This window comes from Sinocyclocheilus anshuiensis, unplaced genomic scaffold (assembly GCF_001515605.1).
Source record: "Sinocyclocheilus anshuiensis isolate Anshui unplaced genomic scaffold, SAMN03320099.WGS_v1.1 scaffold473, whole genome shotgun sequence".
NCBI lineage: Eukaryota > Metazoa > Chordata > Actinopteri > Cypriniformes > Cyprinidae > Sinocyclocheilus > Sinocyclocheilus anshuiensis.
Window position 1 is genome coordinate 23,164 of NW_015539836.1, and position 7,466 is coordinate 30,629.

Consider the following 7,466-nt stretch of genomic DNA (forward strand, 5'->3'; position numbering starts at 1 on the left):
AGGGATGTTGAAAGACGTTCACAACTAGTTACAATATGGCATAGGCACTCGCCTATTTTCCACAATAATAATCTTTTGTCAGGCAGTACTCCATTTCATTGTCCGCAATGGACTCATAATAAAGTAAACACGCAGGGAGATATCTATGATGATAGTGGTTTAAAATCCTTCCAGAATCTTAAAACTCAATATAATCTGCCAGGCACCTCCTTTTTTTTATGTATTTGCCCATTAGATCGGCTCTATGGGCATATGGGGTTCCTTGGAACTCTCAACTGCCTATTCACCCTTTGCGCAAACTAATCCTTCCCTCTGAGGAATCTCCCTCCTCTGATTCAGTTATCTATCGCTTTCTTCTTGAGCATTCTTATAAACCTTTATCTATTACAACTGTTTGGGCTAAGGATCTTAATGAGGATACGCATGTTTTATTTTCGCATCAGTTATGGGGTATGTTTAAATTATCTTCATAAAACCCTAATCACCAAATGATTCATTGGAAATTGCTGCATAGGGTTTACTTGACTCCAATGAAAAGTTTTTATATGAATCTGTCGTCTTCTCCTAAGTGTCATCTCTGTTCGCAAGGATCTTTAGGCACGTTTTTGCATTTTTTTGGGGGGGAGTGCCCCTCTCTCTCACCTTTTTGGACTCAGCTCTCACAGGACCTATCATATTTGTTGGGTACTGAGATATGTTTGACTCCACGCCATTTTTTCATGAATGACTTTTGGGACCTCACCTTGTCCATCCAATAAAAATGTTTACTGTTAGCTGCTCTCACAGCAGCAAAACAATTGCTAGTCAACCGTTGGAATCCTCCTCACACAATGGACAGACGAACCTGGACTGTGTATTTGTTGGACATTATCTCAATGGAACTCTCAACTTCCCGTATACATGGATCTAATGTGAAAACTGTACATTTATGGCATTCAGCTTTTACTGTTGTGTCAGCTTTTCTAAAATCTTTGTAAAAATATATTCTATTGCTATTTATTTATCTATAATTATTAATTCATTTATTTTTATTATTACCATTTATTTATTTTATTTTTTATTTTTTTTTAAGTCTACCAGGGTTGGGATGGGTTCTAAATTTGCACAGTTGCTTTTTGTTTTATATTGCTATTCCCAGAAGAAAATTCAATAAACAGTTGTTAACAAAAAAACAAAACAAAAAAAAAGAGTAAATGATGACTGCTATGTTCATTATTACATCCAACAACAAAACACCTAAATCGCTTAATCGGAGACATTCTTGTCTTCCCCTGCACAGGAGTTGACACAATGGCGGACAGCTCACAGCTCACTCAGGGCGGGTCTAAGGTAAGACGGCCTTGTCAATCAACTATTGTGGGAGCAGCCTGTGCAGAACTATATCATTCTGCCAGGAATCTCAAACAGCCTGATTTGAGAAAGGGGATTTTAAAATAGGGATTTAAAAAAAAAACTGGGTGGATTTTTATCATTATAGAATGGATGTGTACACACACTTCCAACGGTGAGCGTGATTTCACCAAGTACAACATGTTCCAGGATCAACATCCTTATTGATCCTGGAACAACATTCCAATCCACCAATCAGAATTGAGATATAACTTTTCAGGAAATATCTGTTTTTAGGTTTACAATCAGGGTTAGGTGCTTCTACACCCTTGTTAATCAGCTATCATTTCCCACTGATTTTAGGAATAAATTATGGGTAGGGATTGGATTAAGTCTATATTTTTGGACAATAATGTTGATCCAGAAACATGTCTTACTTGGCAAAATCACAACGACCCACTTCCAACACAAATTTATGTTCAAACAACATGTAAAGTGTATTTTGCATCCGATGACCCCTTTAAAGGAACTGTTGAGACTATCAAATGATTATACCCGACTTCTACAAGGTTATTATTGGCATTGTACATAAAATAAATCATTAACATTTTATATTAATGTTTTTAAGGGCTCATAAAGGGCTTTTTAATTACTAGCTCATATCATACTTTAATGACTAATAACTCATATCCAAATACATAAATTATTGATAGACAGTTATAACAACATGAATAAAAGGGTTAGTTTTACATGGTGCTTAATACTTACCTAATCCCAAAGCTATGTTTAATTCATATGTTTTAAAAGGTTCACAGGTATCCACTTTACATTAACTGGAACATTAATGTAAACTGTCTACTTTTTATTACTTGAATTACTTGGTTACTATGAATAAAAATGAATAAAATCAGCTACAAGTGCATTAATGTTAATCATAAATGTATTTCATTTAAAATAGGGTGTTAAAATTCTCAATGTAATCTAAAATGTTTCTTGTATTATAGTTGTTCAAATTTAAACATTTAAATCGGATCTGCTGCATATGTCTGAACAGTTCATAGACAACTCAGACAGGACACAGTCTACAGTTTATATAAAGTTAACATAAAGGGAGCTGAATTATGCATACCGAAGGTGCCAAGGAAAACTATTTCTATGTTGCCAAAAGGACAGTGAGAGACATTAAAGAGTGCCAACAGTAGTTACTGAAATCCAAAGATAAGATGCACACACACTGCCAGCGAATCACCACAATCACCAGCTCTGGACTCCATGTCCCAGAATCCTCCCCGGCTCACACCTGTTCTCAGTCACGATCACCATCACCTGAGTTCTGATTCCCCGCAACTGTCATCTGCAATCAAGTCACCATTCATAATCACGCTCCTTCCAGTCACTCACCGTCCGGTCTACTGTTCACTACACTGAACTTAACCAGACTCTCTACATGCTACTTACATGTTTATATTTGCCTCTAGATCCCCGAAGTTCTTCCTACGCTGCTCTCCTCCGCTCCTGGATCCCAAACCCTAAATTAACCTGCAAAAGAACCAAATATCACTACTATGCTAAGATTCATTGAACTGTCATTTGTGTTGGATACTCACCAGTCATTGTTCCATTCGATCTGCCTCAGCCATTTCTATCAATAAACCTGCTATTCATTAACTTACCTGTTGTCTCCAGCTTGATCTGTGACACACACACACACACACACACACACACACACACACAGACAGTCTAATAACCTAAAATCAGAAAATGATCCCTGACAGTTGTCCTGGCAACCTAAAGCATTCTATTTTAATGAGTCCTGTAGGCATTGCCCATTTAAAATGTATGTTCGCATAAGTATGTGCTCAGTTATATGTATTTATTGTGTTTTTTAATAGATATTTTTGTCAAATCTGCCACTGGAGTTTGTTCTACACTGGCATGTACAGCATTCTGACAGAATCTATTACCCCAGAAACCATACAACGGTATTGCAGGGTTTAGGAAATACTGCACAAGGTGTATTTCTATACCTGCTATATTCAACTAAAAATAGAAGCTTTAAAGAAGGATAGATTTACTTGGTGTGGATGTTAGAGAAAGCTTTCACAATGAGAAAAAAAGCATGCAGAAAAAGATGTCATGGAACATCTTCCTTTGGTATCCGTCCATTATCAGTCTAAATTTGGGAATGCCAACTGCGAGAGCAAAAAATGCACTATTTTTATATACTCTCACCACTTTATTAGGTACACCTGTTCAATTGCTTGGTAACACAAATTGCTAATCAGCCAATCACATGGCAGCAACTCAATGCATTTAGGCATCTAGATGTGGTGAAGACGAACCGTAGTTCAAACCGAGCATCAGAATGGGGAAGAAAGGGGATTCAAGTGACTTTGAACGTGGAATGGTTGTTGGTGCCAGACGGGCTGGTCTGAGTATTTCAAAAACTGCTGATCTACTGGGATTTTCACGCACAACCATCTCTAGGGTTTACAGAGAATGGTCCGAAAAAGAGAAAATATCCAATGAGCGGCAGTTGTGTGGACGAAAATGCCTTGTTGAGGTCAGAGGAGAATGGGCAGACTGGTTAGAGATGATAGAAAGGCAACAGTAACTCAAATAACCACTCGTTACAACCAAGGTATGCAGAATACCATCTCTGAACGCACAACACGTCGAACCCTGAAGCAGATGGGCTACAGCAGCAGAAGACCACACCGGGTGCCGCTCTTGTCAGCTAAGAATAGGAAACGGAGGCAACAATTCGCACAGGCTCACAAAAATTGGACAATAGAAGATTGGAAAAATGTTGCCTGGTCTGATGAGTCTCGATTTCTGCAGCGACATTCAGATGGTAGGGTCAGAATTTGGCGTAAAGAACATGAAAGCATGGATCCATCCTGCCTTGTCTCAACGGTTCAGGCTGGTGGTAATGGTGTGAGGGATATTTTCTTGGCACACTTTGGGCCCCTTGTAAAGTGTATTTTGCATCCGATGACCCTTTTTAAAGGAATTGCTGAGACTATCAAATGATTATACACGACTTCTACAAGGTTATTATTGGCATTGTACATAAAATAAATCATTAACATTTTATATTAATGTTTTTAATGACTAACTCATATCATACTTTAATGACTAATAACTCCTATCCAAATACAAAAATTATTGATAGACAGTTATAACAACATGAATAAAAGGGTTAGTTTTACATGGTGCTTAATACTTACCTAATCCCAAAGCTATGTTTAATTCATATGTTTTAAAAGGTTCACAGGTATCCACTTTACATTAACTGGAACATTAATGTAAACTGTCTCCGTGATATCTGAAGGTTCACAAAGGTTAAGATCTGAGAATGTCTAGGCTTAGTGTTACAACTCAATTTCTAATTGAATGACAAAAAAAAACAAAAAACATGAAACTATGAAAAATGATCATAATAACATGGGTTTAAAAAAAAAATCATAAATGAAAGGTTTTGCATATCTTATTGTATAATCCAAATAAAATCATTTAAAGCTCCGTGCTGGATGCAAAGTCATTTGTAGTATGGACTAATACTAAATATGTCTAATGCTTCATGGTTTAATTGCTTTGCTTTGCAGCGATGATGTTCATAGATTATTGTTAGACAGCATTTTGGTCATATCTTAAGATTTTCAAGAGCATTGTTTAAACGCCACAGCCTACCTGAGTATTGTTGCTGACCATGTCCATCCCTTTATGACTACAGTGTACCCATCTTCTGATAGCTACTTCCAGCAGGATAATGCACCGTCACAAAGCTCAAATCATCTCAGACTGGTTTCTTGAACATGACAATGAGTTCACTTTACTCAAATGGCCTCCACAGTCACCAGATCTCAATCCAATAGAGCACCTTTGGGATGTGGTGGAACGGGAGATTCGCATCATGGATGTGCAGCCAACAAATCTGCAGCAACTGCGTGATGCTATCATGTCGATATGGACCAAAATCGCTGAGGAATGTTTCCAACACCTTGTTGAATCTATGCCACGAAGAACTAAGGCAGTTCTGAAGACAAAAGGGGGCCAGCCAGTACTAGCAAGGTGTACCTAACAAAGTGGCCAGTGAGTGTGTATATATATATTAACAATTGTATATTTTATTGTGTGTGTATATATATATAAATAGTAAATATATCTATTTTTCCTTTCAAATAATATATTTCATGTAAAATCATGTTAATGATTTTTCCGATTTTTTTCCCCATCTGTTTGTATTTACTATGTATATATCCGTGTGTTTTTATGGCAGTGGCTTTTTCCTATATGCTAGAATATCCATCATGCAAAATTAATCTGCTTGCCAAATATTCTTCTCTGCCCACTGTGCAGCTTCACATGCTGTATTTCCAAATGTACAAGAAACGCATCAAATAACAGAATAAAAAAATACATCATTATAAAATGAGTATCCTATTGGGGAGGAGGGTAAATTTACTGCACCTGATCAGAATAAAGACGCCCACATCCTCACAGCTTTCGTAAACACGCGCCCAGGTGTCCTGAATGATGCCCAGCTCCACATCCGTCAGCGGCTCCGGTCTCTCCCTCCCCTCCGTCTCTTCATCCTCCCTCTCTTTCTCCATGCCACAGACACACCACGGGGTACTTGCGCCTGAAGCAGGCACAGACGTTGGAATGAGCGGTTGTGGTGGTGGAGAGGAATGACGAAGTTGGCGGAAGGGGCAACAAAAACGCAGGGCAAGAGAGTAGAGAGTGTGCATCCGCCCCCCTCTCACCCTGTGCCCCTCACTCTCTTGAACAGGCAGGATGATTTCACTTCTAACAATCGTTTGATTAATATATCTGCTGTCACTTTTCTCTCTCTCTTTCCACTTGCTTTTCCTTTGCTTGTCTTCCGAGCTGCTCAGGTCTTTGTCTAACCTCTAACATAGATGTTCTCTATGCTTGGAATGTCTGGATTTGTAATGATCTCAGATATGTAATGTGGGGAAGAGAGGGAGGGAGCTGAAGGGAGGTGAGAAACTGTGCCTTTACACACAGAGATATCAGATAGATAAAATCACATATGCATAGGTAATATTAAGTCTATAACACAAAATAATATTCATATTATTTCCAGTACTCTGTGATTACAATGTAATACTAATGTCACCCCTCCCCCTCCTCCCCCCACTCTCTCAGTCCTTATATGTCCTCTCTCATGTCCTTTATAAATAAATAAAAAATTGATGGATGGATGAATGGATGGATGGATAGATGGATAGATATAGATAGATAGCCATAACCATAACCATGAACACAAATTTCATATGCCATACCAATTCAAGCCTGATTCAGACCTGAGAATGTTTATGAACAAGAGGATCATTCTGATTTTTTTTTTCCAACCGTTGCTACAGTTATCACTGTCAATTATAGCAATGACTCGCGGAGCAATTTAGTGAATTCACTCACATCATTTTTTACAATGCTGTTTGCCTCTCTTGAAACAGTAGGCTATACGTGGATGTTCGGTCCACTTAGATGATAGACAAAACTTTTATTCAAATTGTGAATGGACTATATAGAGAAAGCAAACAATGGTGCTCCGTTTATAGTGTAACTGACCGAGCTCACTCACATGAAAAATCCTGTTATAATCAATGGCTAACTACACACTACACAATGATTCTCTTATTTACATTGTGTTTGTTTGTTTTAATTATTAAATTATTATTTTAAAATTATTTGTTATAATTGGAGGATTTGCAAGTGTGTAGATCTCAGTAAACTTCTGAAAAAAAGTGATGTAATAACGCCATAAAACACCTCTGATTGGCCATTACTTTCAACAGAGATGCCTGTGATTGGCTACACACTGTAATATGCTCTGGTCCCCTCCCTGCTTACCGTGGCGATGAGATACATAGCAGACTCTCGTCACTCAATGGCTGGATGTCTAAGTGGTGCCCGCAGAATAACATAGGTTTCATAGATAATTGGATGAGTTTTTGGGGCAGACCTGACCTGTTGAAAAGAGATGGTCTTCATCCCTCCTGGGGTGGTGCCGCTCTTCTCTCTAGAAATATGGCACATAGTCTTAGAGTTTGTACTTGACTAACTGGGGCCCAGGTCAGGAAGCAGACAGACTGGCTAAACCGACC